The sequence below is a fragment of the Sturnira hondurensis genome, unplaced genomic scaffold (genome assembly GCF_014824575.4).
Source record: "Sturnira hondurensis isolate 20B ecotype Veracruz unplaced genomic scaffold, ASM1482457v3 Scaffold0019835, whole genome shotgun sequence".
Taxonomy (NCBI): domain Eukaryota; kingdom Metazoa; phylum Chordata; class Mammalia; order Chiroptera; family Phyllostomidae; genus Sturnira; species Sturnira hondurensis.
Window position 1 is genome coordinate 4,569,907 of NW_028092466.1, and position 15,832 is coordinate 4,585,738.

Below are 15,832 nucleotides of genomic sequence, written 5' to 3' on the forward strand. Positions count from 1 at the left end.
CACAGGCCCCGGATCTGTCCTTGAGCCAGCCATTTATGGACCGGAGGTGGGAGGTGGGAGGAGGGAGTGGGTTGGGAGGGGAGGGAAAGGCTGGTGCCGCTTGCATGGGGGGATACTGTGCACAGCAGGGTCCAGGCAGGCGTAGGGTCAGGCCCCGGTTCTGCTCCCTGGTATCCCTCCAGATAAGAGCCAGGTGACTCTTGTGAGAGGTGATTTCCTGCTGTCCTGCCTCCTTCATGAGGAGTTCATCCAGATAGATGCCCAGGTGCCATTGGGGGATGGCAGGACAGAGAGCTGGGACCTCTGCTCTGTGATGCTGCAGCCTCATCTTTCAACCCAAAGTGATTCTGGTACTTCTTAAGTCCCCCGGCTTAGGCACTAAGACCACCAACCACCCCAGCTCACCAGAAAATCCACTCAACAACGCAGACTACTACCCAAGCCCCATCCACCTAGAAACTTGGACCACCTAAGACCTGCCAACTTGAAACACAAAGTCCTCAGCCAGCTAGGCGAAAGACTGCCCTGAACCCGCAGACCCCTCTAAGCTCCAGCTACTGGGAGCCCACACTGCCTTAAAGCATACCCAGAAACCAGGTCTCTGCAGCCACCTCCCTTGAAGGGGACCAGGCTGCTAAGTGCCCCTCCAAGGAGCCCACTGTTCCCAGACCCCGTCCTCACCTCATCCACTCGCCCGAACCTGAGACACCACCCCTCCCCACCCTGGGCCTTGCTTTCACTGTCCTTGGTTTCATACTGGATGCACCAGAAGAGCACGGGGCCACAGCAAGTGTCATTGACCTCAGGGAGTGAGGCCACTGGATCTGTCCCCATGGTGGTGGAAATAGTGGGCACCCAGGCCCCGAATGCAAACTGAATCCCTACACTCAGTAAGCACAGGGCTGCCTGTTGGGTCTGCTCCCCCCCCCCTCCGTCGCCCTGCTTGTCCTTTGTGCTCCTGTTGGGTCTGCTCCTCCCGTCACCCTGCTTGTCCCCCAGCTCTGGCCCTGGCTCGCCCAGCTGCTGTTGATGGAAGCATGTTGGGCTGAGCAGGTGAAGATGGTCATGGTGAAATACTCGGTGAGGCCAGCGCAGCTGTCTGGGGCACAAAGGAGCCCTAGACGGGGAGGGGTGAAGAGATGGAGCTGAAACCCAAGGGCTGCTGCCCTGGGGTTGTGGGGTCTGGAGGAGGGAAGACTGGGACGGGCACCTTACCAGAGCTCACGTGGCTTAGAAAACCCTCCTGGAGGATCTCCCTGACTCAGGCCTGCTGCTCCAAGTCCCTGCTCAACTGCACTGTCCTCTGGGTAGTAGATACCAACGACATCGGACACAAAGCTGGGGATCCAGGGATACCCAGGCGACTCACAGTGGGGAGGCTATGCAGCCCATGGAACGTGAGTAAGGAAAGGTGTTGAGACCAGTTGTCCACAAAGGAGGAAACTGAGACCAGAGAAGGAAAATGGCCAACCACACATTTTATAAGCCACTGAGTTGAGCCTCAAACCTGGAGGCTTCATCTCCACCAGGGAGCACGAGCCCAGGACCTGCAAGCTGGAGTTGGTTTGCAGATATGTTTTGATCGGCTGTCAAGGTTTTTTGTTTGTTCCTTTTTCAAGTTGAATCAATAGCCAATATTTTAAAATTAGAAAATGTTTCATTTCTCTTGAAAAAATTTAAAGATCTGGCTATAGTCATAGCTGAATCCCTATCATCCCCATCAGACAAACACGAGTTCTCCACTAGCCACCCTCCTGCCCACAGCAGTAAGCATTTGCATCCCAACTTTTTGAGCTTGATCAGGCCACAGGGAAGGATTAAACAGCAGCTGCCCGCCCTGCCCCCCTTCTGGTGTTGGGATTGGCAGATTGGGTCCATCTTCCCCATTGGTTCCCAAAGGGCAGAGATGGGATCCACCCCCAGCCATGGTAGGGCTCCAGCAGGGTATGTGGATCCATTACTAACAAGGGCTTTTTTTTTTAAATCTCTTAGAGAGAAGGGAAGGGAGGGAGAAAGGGAGGGAGAGAAACATCGAAGTGAGAGATACATGGATCAGTTGCTTCTTGTATTCCTCCAACTGGGGACCCGGCCTGCAGCCCAGGCATGTCCTGACAGGGAATCCAAACGGCAGCCTTTCCATGTGCAGGCCAGCACTCAGTCCACTGAGCCACACCGGCCAGGGCCTAAGAAGGGTTTTGATGCAGGCAGCTCCAGCTACCAGTGTGGGGTGTCCCCGAGATCTTCAAGCGGAGTGGAGCACGAACTGCTCTTGAGGAGGGAGCAGTGCTTAGATAAGGAGAGAGGGGTACCTGGCCTCCCTAGGTTCAGTGTATGCTGAGGAAGAAAATGGAAGCGGGGTGGCAGATTCTAGAAGGGCTGAGATGCCACAGTAAACACTGCATTCCATGTGGTAAAACTCGAAGCCGGATGAGACTCATGAGCACCGCTGCCAGAAATCCCAGGGCCTGAGAAAGGTTGTTTTGCAGGTTAATGGCAGGAGACTGGGACACACATCATGGAGATGGGGAGGCCAGGCATGTACAACAGCTGGCTGGAGGGATGGAGGCCAGAGGGACATCCCAAGGAGGTTGAGGAAGATTTAGAAAGAAAACTCGGAAAATTTATGGGGTGAATATTAATAATAGCTAGTGTTCAGAGAGCACTTCCTACTCACCCGAGGGTTGTTTGCAGGGATTTACATTTAATCCTAATTATAACCCATGAGGTAGGTGTTATTATTCTTGTTTCCAGATAAAGAAACAGACACAGAAGTTAAGTGACTTGTCCAGGGTTACACAGCCTGGAAGCAAGACCAGAGGGCAGGAAGGGGCTTTGAGACAGCGTGTGTTTGAGCAGAAGGTGAACACTACCGAGCCCCTGGCTTGCCACAGCCTGCTTGCCCTCCTTCACATCCCAGACCTGATGTGGGTGATTTGGGGATAATGGAGGTGCTTTGGATTGCATCCAGACTTGTCCAGAGGTGATGTTCCTGCAGAGAGACAGAGTGATACAGGCCGGGAAGGAAACGAGGTGCAGCAAGGGGGATGTCAGGTGGTGCAGGCAGGTTCATGGGAAGAGAGGGCAAAATTTCTTGTTGACTTTTTTGGTGACTGCGTAGCACAGGTAGGGATCAAAGCTCCTTGAGGTTTTCCACATCCAGGCAGTGGGACATCCCCTGAAGGGGCACTCGGCTATAAATGGGGATGGGAGTGAGGCGCCAATGACTGGAGAAAGGGTAACTGGGGCTGGGCCCCTGGGCCTGGTTGTGCAGGGAGGGATTCAGGGCTGGGAGCTTATGCGTGTGCGCGCGTGTGTGCGCGTGTGTGGGTGCGTGTGTGTGTGTGTGTGTGTCAGTGCTAAGGCTTGAGGCTCCTCACATGTGTTCTTTTTTTTTTTTTTTTATCACATTTGAGGCTCACCTGACCTCAGCACACAGGAGCAAGGAACTCTATTTTTTTCCAGAATATTAGGAAGCAGGGACTCTGGGGACTACCAGCCCCAAGACTCTCTTTGCTGCTAACTGGTATTTCCAAGGCTTCTCCACACCCTCTGCCTGACACTGGGCGCAGAGCGGAAGGTGGCTGTCCTGCCAGGTGACTTTGGCCAGGGGAAGGAAGGAGAGAAGGGGGACCAGCCCCAAATCCTCAGTACTCCAACATCATCCCACTCTCTCCTCAGACCTGGCATGGGCTATTCCTGGACTGCAGTGTCCACCAGCCGCTTGCCGCTTCGTCTGTTTTACCTCTTTTCCCAGGGATGGAGAGGTCCCTGCCCACTCTTCCTTCCACTGAAGGCAGACCCTGCCTCAGCAGTCCCCTTCCATTCACTGACCCTAGCTCAACAGCTGAGGCCAGAGAGTGTCAAAGAGAAAAGCTGGAGAGCAAAGAAAGGAGGGGCAGTAGCCATTCCCAGAAACCCCACCATGTTTGGCTCTAGCTGCCTGCCCCGCCCCCTCTGCTCCACAGTCATGTCCTTTCTCCACCAGCCCCTCTTTCCTCCACCCATTGCTTTTCCCAACATCCACACCAGTCCTCCGGTCAGAACCATTTCTTTCCAAAACCCCCACCCCCACTCCACACCCCACACATTGGTTTCTGAACCAGGTCACCACCCTGCCCCCCTTCAACCACTAAATATGATTCCTCACAATCATTCCTCCTCCTTCCCTGTGCCCTCTTGTGGCGCCCAGCTGGTCCCACTCCTTCTCAGACTGTGGCCACACCAGCCCACCGGTGCAGCCCACCAGTGCCTCCCCTGAACCAAAACCGCACGAGCTCCCCACCGCCTCCAGCCACTGGCTGTCGGGGAAGCAGAGCAGGGCTCCCCGCAGCTGCGAGAGCTGAACCTGTGGCGAACCAGGCATCCAGGTCAAGGGCCGGAGCTGGTGGCCCAGCGCCAAGGACACCTTGTGTGCACGCAGCTGAAGCAGGGGGCCCAGATCCTAGGACTTACCCCGAAGCCCTCCTCCTCTGGGGTCGGGGGTGGGGGGGTATAGCTTTAGTATCCGGGAGGACCATCCTTCCTTCTCCCTCCGCTGCCCACCCTCACTCACCGCGCCCACGGTGAACCCCTTGCCGAGATGGTCCAGTGCGGAGGTCGTTCTCTGGGTCTCCAAGATGGTGACAGACACTTAGTCCCACGTGCCAGTCCCAAAGGCTCCCCCGCAGTGAACACCCTCTCTCTGAACTCGGCCATGGTGCCACCCTGAGTCTGGGTCTCTAGTCTGTTTCGACCCAGCAGCCAGGCAGCTCACTCTCCAGGGACACGCCCTGCCCCATCCTGGCCCGGCCCAAGTCAGGCAAGACTGGTTATGGTCACCGACTTCTCTGCCGACCCCCAAACCTGCCTAGGATCCGGGCAGGGAGTGGGTGGGGCTGAGGGTCTGGAAGGGAGTCAGGAGGCCGGGGCAGGCTGCGGCGGGCAGGGACTTGTGGGGGCCGTTCAGCGATGGTGCAGAGCCAGAGAGTGTTGGGATGTACTGGGGCTGGGAGGTTCATCGAACCCCCTCTTTGCTTCTTTGCCTTCCTAGCCTTTAAATGCCCGTGCAGGACCGCCGCCGCCGTACTTCCTACAACTCTTCTTGGCCATTCGTCATTTTACTTTTAGTCAATGAGTGATTTTGAGAACCAACTACCACTGCCGGGTACTATGTTAGTTGTTGTGAATGCCACCCCAGGCACCCAGTCTATGCCCTCTTTGAGACTAAAAATTAAGAGTGAAAGAAAATAAATAAGTAAACAAAGGAGAAATGCAGCGAAGGAGAGAGAAGTCATGGGGGAAGGACTGGATTTAGCTCTGGGGAAAACAGTGTTAGGGGTTCTGGTCTGGAAATGCTGTTTGAAGTGCCAATTAGACATCCAAGTGGCTTACTGACCATTTGTAAATCTAATTTGGAGTGATGCCTATTAATGGTCTTTGCCCAAAGCCTCCATTCTTTTTTTTTAAAAAAAATTTTTATTTATTTATTTAGAGGGCAAGGAAAGGAGAAAGAGAAGGAGAGAAACATCATCATGGTACCTCTTGTCCACACCCATCCTGGCTGGGAATTGAACCCAAAACCTAGCCTTGTGCCTTTGACAGGAATCAAACTGGTGACATTTTGCTTTGCAGAACAACACCGGACCAACTGAACCACCCCAGTCAGGGTGTCAAACCACCATTCTTAAAGACTGTCTTTGCCTGGTTAAATTTTTAATTTATCATCAAATCATATGCAAGTACAACATATACATCTCCAAATACATTAAATATTGATATATATATTTTAAACCTTACCTGAGTATATGTTTATTGATTTGAGAGAGACAGAGAGAGAGAGAGGAAGAAACATCAATGTGAGAGAGAAACATCAATCAGTTGCCTCCTGTACCCACAACCTAGGTATGTGCCCTGACTGGGGATCGAACTTGCAACCCTTGGTGTACAGGATGACGCTCCAACCAATTGAGCCACTGGGCCAGCACTATTAAATTTTTTTATTTGTAGCTTACTCTTATAGTATAAAATAAATATCGCATGTATCCATGTGCCCAAGTGCGGTGAGTCTAAGAAATAATGCTTTAGTGTTCTCCCACCCTAAAATACATCATCAAATTCCCACCATCTGCTTTTTCCTCTTCCTTTTGCTTTTTATAAGTTTAAGTAAATCTATTTTAAAGGACACTGCATCACTACTGTAAATCAAAAATCACTTTCACTTCCCGTAACAGAAAGTAACAATAAACATGACCTCAGTGAAAAGCACAGTGTTATTCTTTTCTAGGTAGATTCTGTCACCTGCTGCCGGTTCCCTGTTCCAGAAGAAGGTCATTTAATGCTAAAAGGGTGCTAAAGCTATACCAACACCAACTGGCACTTTCTCCCTGATGTGATCACAACTGAAAAGAGAATTGGTTGGTGATTCTATGTTAATTAATCCCCTGTCCCTGCGCCTCCTGGGACCTGTTCTAGAGGAGGCTGCTCAGGATGTGACAAGTAGCTCTGGCATCAGGCAGGGCGCTTAGGAAAAGTACCAGTTCCCCAGGCCCATCTCACGTGGCAGAGGCAGGATCTCCAGAGATGCAACTTGGGAAACGTACATTTTAAATAGGCACAGCGGGTGATTATTCTTCAGAACCGCTGTCCTTGAGCATTGAAGTATTTGTTTACCTTTTGGGCTCCAGCCCAGGATGACCTACTGGCAGAGTCTTCCTGAAGCTGCCATCTAACTAACCCTGCAAGATATGGGTGAAGAGTTCCCACTGAGGAAGGAACTTACTTGAGGTTTAAAATCGTCAATCAGATCATTTTAACCCCTGAATGATTCGGTGTCTATCTTTCTTTTTCCTCCCACCCTTCCTTCTGCCTTCCTGCCTTCCTTCTCTTTGTCTTTGTTTTAAATTCTAAATTTTTAATCAAAACTGTAGATGTACATGATTTAAAGAGAGAAATAGTTCTATAAATTATTTTTGACCACCACCAACTGTCCCCAGGCACCATTCCTGCTGATTTCCCCTCATCAAAGACAATAACTTGTATGCCTTTTAGTTGATAAGCTTGACATGCACAGCCACACGTCAACAAGACATGTGTGTATTGCCTATTCATTGATTTTTCAAGTTCAGGCAGGCAGTGCCTTCCCGATCTGGAAGTCAGGACTGCATTCATTCTCTTTCCTAGCCTTGCTCGCTTTACACTGTAAGCCCTTCTCATTTCCCGTCCTTCTAATAATGGAAGGTCGTCAGGACAGCAGGCAAAGCAGCACTCTGTGTGTGCGTGATTTTATGTACAAGCGATTCACAGGGGAGCTTTGGAGGATACTGTAATTATTTTTTTCCTTCCCTACAAAACCTTTCACTGTCTCTCTAGGTAATAATTATATATTTATTATTATGATTTACCTCATTTTCTATATGTTTTTATTAATTTAACCCACTTGTCCAGATCCCCTCAGCACGTTCGGACACATGGGATACTCCCAGGCCGTCTCCAGGCTGCCCCGTCATTCATCTGGCCTCTTGCTTCGCCACCATCCTGGGCTCCTTTTCCCTCTCCCCTGTTTCAGACAGAGCTCCTGTTTCCTGCACCACATATTTCTTCTCTCTTGGCTTATTTCTTCATTTCTGTAGAGCATATCCTTCAAAAGCTATGTACTTTGGAAAGGGAACGTGGGAAGGAAGAGAAGCTTTTAAGAGTCTGCACGCCTGGAAATGCCTGTAGTCTATCTATACACTTGAATGATGGTTTGGAAACAATTTTGTTCAGAATTTTTAAAGCATTGCTTCACTGGACACAGTGTTGCTAAAATGAAGCGTAAAACCATTTGCTTGCTGGCTCTGTTCGTTCGTGGGACCTGTTATTCTCTCTGGGAGTTGTCATCAGGATCTTCTCTTTGCCCCCAGGGTCCTGAAACCTCACAATCATGCGCCGTGGTGTGACCTGTGTTTAGTAACTTAACTGTACCTTGCTCTCAGTAGGCCCTTCCAATCTTGAAACTCATGTTCTTCACGTTGAATTGTTTCGTGATTATTTCCTTCTCTTTATTTTATATATTGTCTCTTTTTTGAACTCCTATGACTTAGATATTGGATTTTTCCAAGTGGTCCTTCATTTCCTTTGACTTTGTTTCCTATTTTCTATCACTTTGACTTTTGCTCTGCTTTCTAGTATCCTTTCTAGTATCTTTCTTCAACTTTCTTTTTTTTTAATTTTATTTATTTGTTTTTTAGATTTTATTTATATTTATTTTTTAAAGATTTTATTTATTCATTTATCTTTAGAGGGGAAGGAGAGAGGGAGAGAAACATCAATGTATGGTTGCCTTTCGTGCGTCCCCTACTGGGAGTTGGCCTGCAGGGAACCGGCCTGCAACCCAGGCATGTGCCCTGACTAGGAATCAAACTGCGATCCTCTGGTTCGCAGGCCCGCGCTCAATCCACTGAGCTACACCAGCCAGGGATCAACTTCCTCTTCCAATCTTTTTATTGAGTTTTTCATTTCTCCTATTGTATTTTTAATTATAAGAGCTATTTTTTTCTATGTATATTTTTAAAATAATGTTTTGTTTGTTTCATGGTAGCAAATTTTTTCCCTTATTTCTCTGAGGTTCTTAATGATAGGACATTTTAGATTTTTTTTTGTTTTTGGTATATGTGTTGTAGGCTGGTTTTGGTTATCTATTGCATAGTAAACCACCTCAAATCATAGCAACACAAAGGATCACTTATTTTCTGACAATTCTGCAATTTGGACAGGGATCCATGTAGTGTCAGCTGGAGCCCCTCACATAGGTAGGACCACAGCGAGTTCAAGTTCCATTCACCAGGGAGACTGGTGGGGTTAGGACACCCACAATGGCTCCACTCACCTGTCTGGAATGGCTGGGGGCTGGCTGGTCCTTTTTCTCCCCACGTGGTCTCTAACCATTCAGTAGTCTGGCCTAAGCTTCACTACAGGGCACCTGGATCCCAAGAAGCCCAAAGCTGTAATTGCCAGGCCTTTCACACCTAAGCTAGGAGTGGGACAACATCAATTCAAAGGCATTCTGTTGGTCAAAGCAAGTCACAGACCAGCTTGGAATCAACATGAGAGAGGAAATGGACTCTGCATGGAAGGAAGACGGAAGAATTCAGGGGCACGCTTAATCTACCATGACACCATTTCAAAACAAACCCTTTCATGTCATTTTAATGGGGCTTGGGGAGGGGACAAAGTCAATATTTGTGTTAAATCTAGTTTTGTCCAGAATAGCATAGAAGATCAACCTGTTGTCGTTGTCCCCATTGTTTCCGCTGGCAGCCCCCCTCCTTTCTATTACCTTTTACTGTTTTCTATGTACTTCTCCTGAAGCAGGGTGGAGAAGCAACAGTTGTGTTCTCTTTCTTGGGGACAATTTTGTGGGGGGTCATTAGAAGGTAGAGCTATAGCAAAACAAGGTGGGCTCTTGTCAAATGTTTGCATCATTCTAATTTTATCTTTTGCCCTTATTTCTTTTTTAATTTTTAAATTAAATTTCTTGGGATGACACTGGTTAATAAAATTATATGTGTTTCAGGTGTACAATCCTATAACACATCATCTGTATGCATTGTGTGTCTAATCTCCTTCTGCCACCCTGACTTTGACCCCCTTTTGCCTTTGCTCCCTGCCCTGCTTTCTTCCTAGTAACCACCATACTATTATCTGGGTCTGCGAGTTTTTGTTTGTTTTATTTGTTTATTTGTTGATTTTAGTGTTCTATCCCACATATGAGTGAAGTCATATGGTTCTTGACTTTTTCCCATTTAATTTCACTTAGCATAATATTCTCAAGATCTACAAATGGCAGTATTTCATCTTTTCTTATGGCTGAGTAGTATTTTGTCATATATGTACCACATCTTCTTTATCCAATCATGTACTGAAGGGCACTTTGGTTGTTTTTATGTCTTGGCCACTGTGAGTAATGCTGCAATAAATATAGGGATGTACACATTTTATGAATAAGTGTTTTAAGGTTTTTAGGTAGATACCCCAAAAATAAAAAATTAATTTTATTTATTTATTTATTTACTTATAGAAAGAGGGGAAAAGAAGGAGAGAGGAAGAGAAATATCAATGTTTGGTTGCCTCTCGTGGTTCCCCTACTGTGGATCAGGCCGGCAACCCAGGCATGGGTTTTTTTAAATCCTTACCTGGAGATATGTTTGTTGGTTTTAGAGAGAGAGGAAGGGGGAGAGAGGGAAAGAGAGAGGGGCAGTCAGTTGCCTCCCGTATGCAATGCAACTGGGAATCAAACCTGTAACCTAGGTATGTGCTCTGACTGAGGATTCAACCTGGTAACTTTTGGTGCATGGGACAATTCTCTAGCCACCCAAGCTACCTAGCCAGGGCTGTTGTTGAAAAAAATTTTAAGCACTTTAATTTCCTGGGAGTTACTAAGATGATAGGATGTAAGTAAGCCTTAAACCTGCTGCTGGACATTTCTGTAACCATCCTAAGACAGCCCACTTGAGACTGAAGACAACACAGAGGAAAGCACAGCAGCACCTGGATACAGCCATGCCTGAAGTGCAATACTCATGGTCTTTTTGGTTACATGAACCAAAATTTTTCTTTAAAAGAAAATTGAACTCTTTCACTAGAAGAATCCTGATTAGCACAGAGGTCCGTCTCAGGCGTGAGAGTGGGCCTTGTCAGAGAAAGCTTCCTCTACAAAAGAATGCTCACACTGGTGTTTGTAGGATTAGCAAGAGTTAGTCAGAAGGGGGTGAAGTAAGTGCACTGTAAATTCCACTTTCCAGCACTCCCGCGTATTTGATTCCTGAACAGAGCACAGGATGCACCTGTCTCTACTGTCCCACGCATCTTCACATCTTTCACTTCTTGTCTCCCTGTCACTCATCCCACTGGAAAGGTCTCTTAGACAATCATCTGGTCATGTACTCATTCAACAAGTATATCTTAGGAGTCTTCCAGGTGAGGGGCTAAGCTGAGTGTTGTACGGGAAGAGAAGGATGTGTGATAATTCAGGGAATAGACATAGCAAGCATCCAGCCCTTTCCATTCCACACCCATGGCAAACATTGCTGACTAATTCATGTATTTTTCTTCTCGAGTCTAGGAGTAGCCTCAAAGTCTTCGTCATTAGAGCACTCCTGACAGGCATGACCAACTGATTGGAACTGGCATTTAAGGTGAAACTTCGTGTCATCCTCAAGAGTAAGCTGTGGCCCGATGCAGTGTGGACCCAGAGTAGAAGGGAGACAGGACTGAACTACTCTGGAGACTGGGAGATTAAGGCTCTTTCATTTGTAAATAACAGACACCCACAAGAGAGAGCTTGAGCAAAAAGGAGAATTTATTATAAAGACACAAGGCCAGGAATACACTGAGGCCTCAGGGACAGTCTCAGAGGCAGGGACTAGGGCATTATAAGAACTCAAGGAATTCCCTCTCTCTTCTCTGCATGTCTGCTTTGTCTTCTCTCTCTCCCTCCCTCCCTCCCTTGACCAGTTCTGTCTGTTTCCCGGTCCACATACAGACATGGCTGCCATATAGCCATGTTCAAGTTTTTATGTTCTTTGTCTGAAAGATAGAGAGGTTTTGGAACGTCTTGGTTCATATTCCAGGTTCCCCAGCAAAGGGTTCTCACTGACCCACAGGGACGTCCTCCCAGTCCAATTACTCCTTTCCAGGTGGAAGAGGTCACACAAGATGCCAGGCTGGCTGTGTCCACTGTAGCCATGCTGTTGACAGGATGAGCTGGGGGTAGTGTGGAGTTCTCAGAGATGTGTAGGGAGGTCATCTCCAGGCAACAGGAAACCCCAAGCAACAAATATCCCCTATATAATTCAAGGCAGACTGCTTGTGAATTTTGAACTAGTCATGAAAAATTGGTACAATTTTGATGGGCAGAGCTGAACACATACAATATTCTAAACTCCAACTAGCTTGAAAAAATATGGGAATATATTGGCTTACATAACTGGAAAATTCAGGAATCACTGACTTTAGGTCTGGATGGATCCAAGTGCCTAAAACATATGTGAGGACTTGCTGTCCCTCAACATTTCACTTCCGCTTTCTCTTGGGTTGAACTGTGTTGACTCCTGCTCAAGCGGACTCTTCCAGGTGGTGGCAGGGTCATTAGAAGTGTTACCAGCAGCTCTGGGCTTATATCTTGCTGGCCTAGCAACCCTCAAAGCAAAGACCATGTCTGCTTATTACTCATAGAAAATTTCCTGGGGCTGAGATGGAGAGGCTCTGTGTAAGCACTCTGGCAAACAGTCCCAGCCTAGGGCAGCCTTTAAGCCATCCCAGCTCAGGTACCAGTCGTTTCAGTGAAGGACCATCCAGAGACTCCAACTCTAAGACACTGGAGTCACCATCGGCCACGCCAGCGTTCCCTGATGAGGGCCCAAGCCCCGTGGAGTTGAGACGAACAGCCCCACTCTGCTCCGTCTGAATTCCTGACTCTTGGGAGCATAATAAAATGGTTGTTAATTTACATATATTTTTAAATAGTCCTGGGGCTGCCCCTCATTGAACTGACCTTCGTCATAGACTCTGAGGCAGGAGCCGGAGTTAGCCCTATGCAAACTACATGGGTTGAGGCTGGGGCTGGATGAATCCCCAAGGGAAAATCAGATGTGGTTACTAGAAAAAGTAGGCAAAAACTATACATTTCTATTCTGCCTTTCAGAAACCACCTGTCAGTGGGTTGCTTTCAAAACTCTCAGCAAAGGTTTAGAGGTCTGCCTAAATGGAACAGCAAAGAACAACAGCCATTTTATTATATGCCGTGATTTTGCAGGACTGGAATTTGGCCAGGCTCTGCTGGGTGATTTTTTGTTTGTTTGTTTCATATGACAATGACCAAGATACTTGCCAATATTCAGGATACCAGACTCAAGAAGAATTTATTCATGTGCCTGACAACTTGAAGGCAGAAGGCTGGACTCAGCTGAGGCAGTCAAGAGATGCTCCTACACACACACGGTCTTTCAGCAGGGTGGTCTTGGGGTGGGCAGACTCCTTAACCCGGCTGCTGAGGGTCTCAGAGGTGCTGATAGAGCTTCCTATGATAATCTAGCCTCAGAAGGCTCAGAATATCTTCTGAGTTTCATCTGAACTTTTTAAATATTTTAATTTTTTATTTATTTAATTTTAGAGAGAGGGGAAGGGAGAGAGAAAGAGATGGAGAGAAATATCCATGTGTGGTTGCCTTTTATGTGGCCCCCACTGGGGACCTGGCCTACAACCCAGGCATGTGCCCTGACTGGGAATCGAACCAGCAACCCTTTAGTTCCCAGCCCGCACTCAATCCACTGAGCTACACCAGCCACGGCTCGTCTGAAACTTCTGATACATCTCATTGATCAAGCAAGTCATAGTCTAGCATAGGTTCAAGGGAAGAGAATTAGACCCCACCTTTTAGTGGGAGGAGTAGCAAATAAGTAGGTGGGAGTAAAGAGACATGTGGCAGCTATTTCAGATGACAGGGCTTTGTCTCAGGGTATATAAATGCAGAAATACAGGCAGGACTGGGGCTCAGGGGGAGTTTCGGAATTCTGGCCAATGCCGTGGGTCTCTGCATCCTAAAGGCACAGCAGTCTCTGACTTGTTCATTGCAGTGGCTCCACTCTTCATTCCTTCCTTCTCTGAGTAGCTTTTCCTGCTTCATCTCTTTCCCTTACCAGGATCCCTTATGGCCCTGATTCTGCCCCCTGGGTCATCTCAATTTGCTCTTTTAACTTCTCTCCACTGTTGAACTATGCCATTTAATCAGCATTTCTCTGTTGAAATTTCCAAAAGAGAAAATCCAGTTAGTCTAAGTCATCTGTCTGCACCAGGAAACATCATTGATCATGCATTAGCCAATGGCTTGACTGGGCTTGAGTCAGGTGGCAACTCCTGATCCAATCAGCTGGAGTTGGATGAGGGCAGGGCTGTGCCCCACACTATGTGGCTTCAGCCTAGCTGTAGATGAAGCATGTTCACTTAGGTGTGACCCAGGTGTGGGCTTGGCAAGTACTGTGATTGACATGTCTAGGACAGAGATGCTGACCGAGAACCTGAAGAAAATATTTCCTTGCCTCTGGTTCCACCCAGCAACCTCTCATTGACATTTGAGGAGGCCGACCCCCATCAGTGCTGGGGTATAGGAGGGAAAACAAGAGGTTGAAAAACCTTAGGTAGGTAATACTATCCTTCTGAGCCTCGGTATTGTCATCTGTAAAATGAAGTTGTAATGGTATCTGATTCATAAGGTTGTTGAGGACATTAGATGAACTTCCACAAATAAAGTCCTTAGTTCAGTCTCTGGCACGTAGGAAGCACCCGCGAAAATAGTGCTCCTTCCTCCCTTACAGTGCTCTGAAAATGACCTCACGGCCTACTTTACTGTGAGAACAGAAACTTCCAATAGTAACTCCCAGAACCTGCAGACACCTACCCCCACAAACATACCCGCTTCCTGGCCATCTTGTCCTGCCTGTCTTCTCATCCAAGGGCTTCCCTATTCCCAGCCAAGGGACTCCTGCTGTGCCTGGATGTGCCCTGATGGATATGGGCCCATCTCCCTAGTCACTCCTCTCCACTCGCTCCTTCCCCGTCAGCTATTCATGGGCAAAAATCTCGCCCTTCTTCAAAAAACAAACCCCCACCCCCACCCCGCCTCCTTTCTGGCTCCTGAAGAAATACCTTCTATAGCTGTGGCACCTCGGAGTGTCTCCTTCTGAGAGGTACTACCTTTTGGAAGGACCATTTTCTGGGACCGGCTTTGGTCTTGGGATGATCCGACCACTCCAGTGTGCACGGGCGTTGCCCTGTGCTTGGGCACCCAGTCCCAGGGAGTCCACTATTCTCCAGGGGTCAGGAACCCCTCCACTACTGAGAGGCAGTGTAGAGGGTGAAGTGATCAGTACTGGTTCCCCCTCTTCCCCTTTTAGGGCCTGTTGAAGTTGGTCTGAGGTCTTGTGGTGCAGGCCCTTAATGCCACTATGCAATGCCTCAGAACATGTTTCAACTGGGGCCACCAACTGCCTTGGCAGAGCGTGTGGCAAGAGCTCTGGGTGCCCATTGATCCTGAGATAAAAGCTAGGCCCTTGGGGAGGTGACCTCAGGAATGAAGGTGGAGGACTAGCCAATGACATGCGTGAGAACGCATGGCCCCAAATCAGACAGTGTGTTGATGGTAGTAACAAGGAAGTTGTCAAGGAGGCACAGGGCTTGGGAGTGGGTGGTTGGGATGAAGAGAGAGGCCTGAGGAGACAGTGTGCTGGCTGGGCTGGCCAATGGCAGAGAGAGGTGAGGTAAGGCCACAATCAGGTGGTTGTGGGCATTTACATGCTTGGCTTGGTGGTTTAATGATGAGGTTGAACATTAATGACTTTGTTGAACTTGCAGTTAGGGACACATCTTCATTAAACTGATCAACATTTGGCCATGATAAGAAAATCATGAGAGTTTTGTGGCATAAATTAGAAGTCAATTTTGTTTGGCATTAAAAAACAGTGTGTGGTAATAACCTATGTACCTGCTTGTGTAACCCATTCATGAAACGCATATTAATTTTGCTGTAATAAGGTGCTGAGTGCAACTTTTCCTGAATCCACAGAGTTAGACTGGGGCCCAAAGCTGAAACTACAAGCACGCAGTACCCCAGTCTAAAAAGAGAAGTCAATAAATGGCTCGGCCACCCCCACCTGAACCCCATCCCAAGGACTTTCTGAGAGTTTTTGCAACTGGCTCTGCTGTAATCTAGTCTCCCACTCACCAGGCCACCCAGCAGAGGACTGGTGGGGGAGGGAGACAACACTTGGACCAGGGGCTCCCCTTCCCCACACAAGTGCCAAGCTGTCTGCAAGAATCA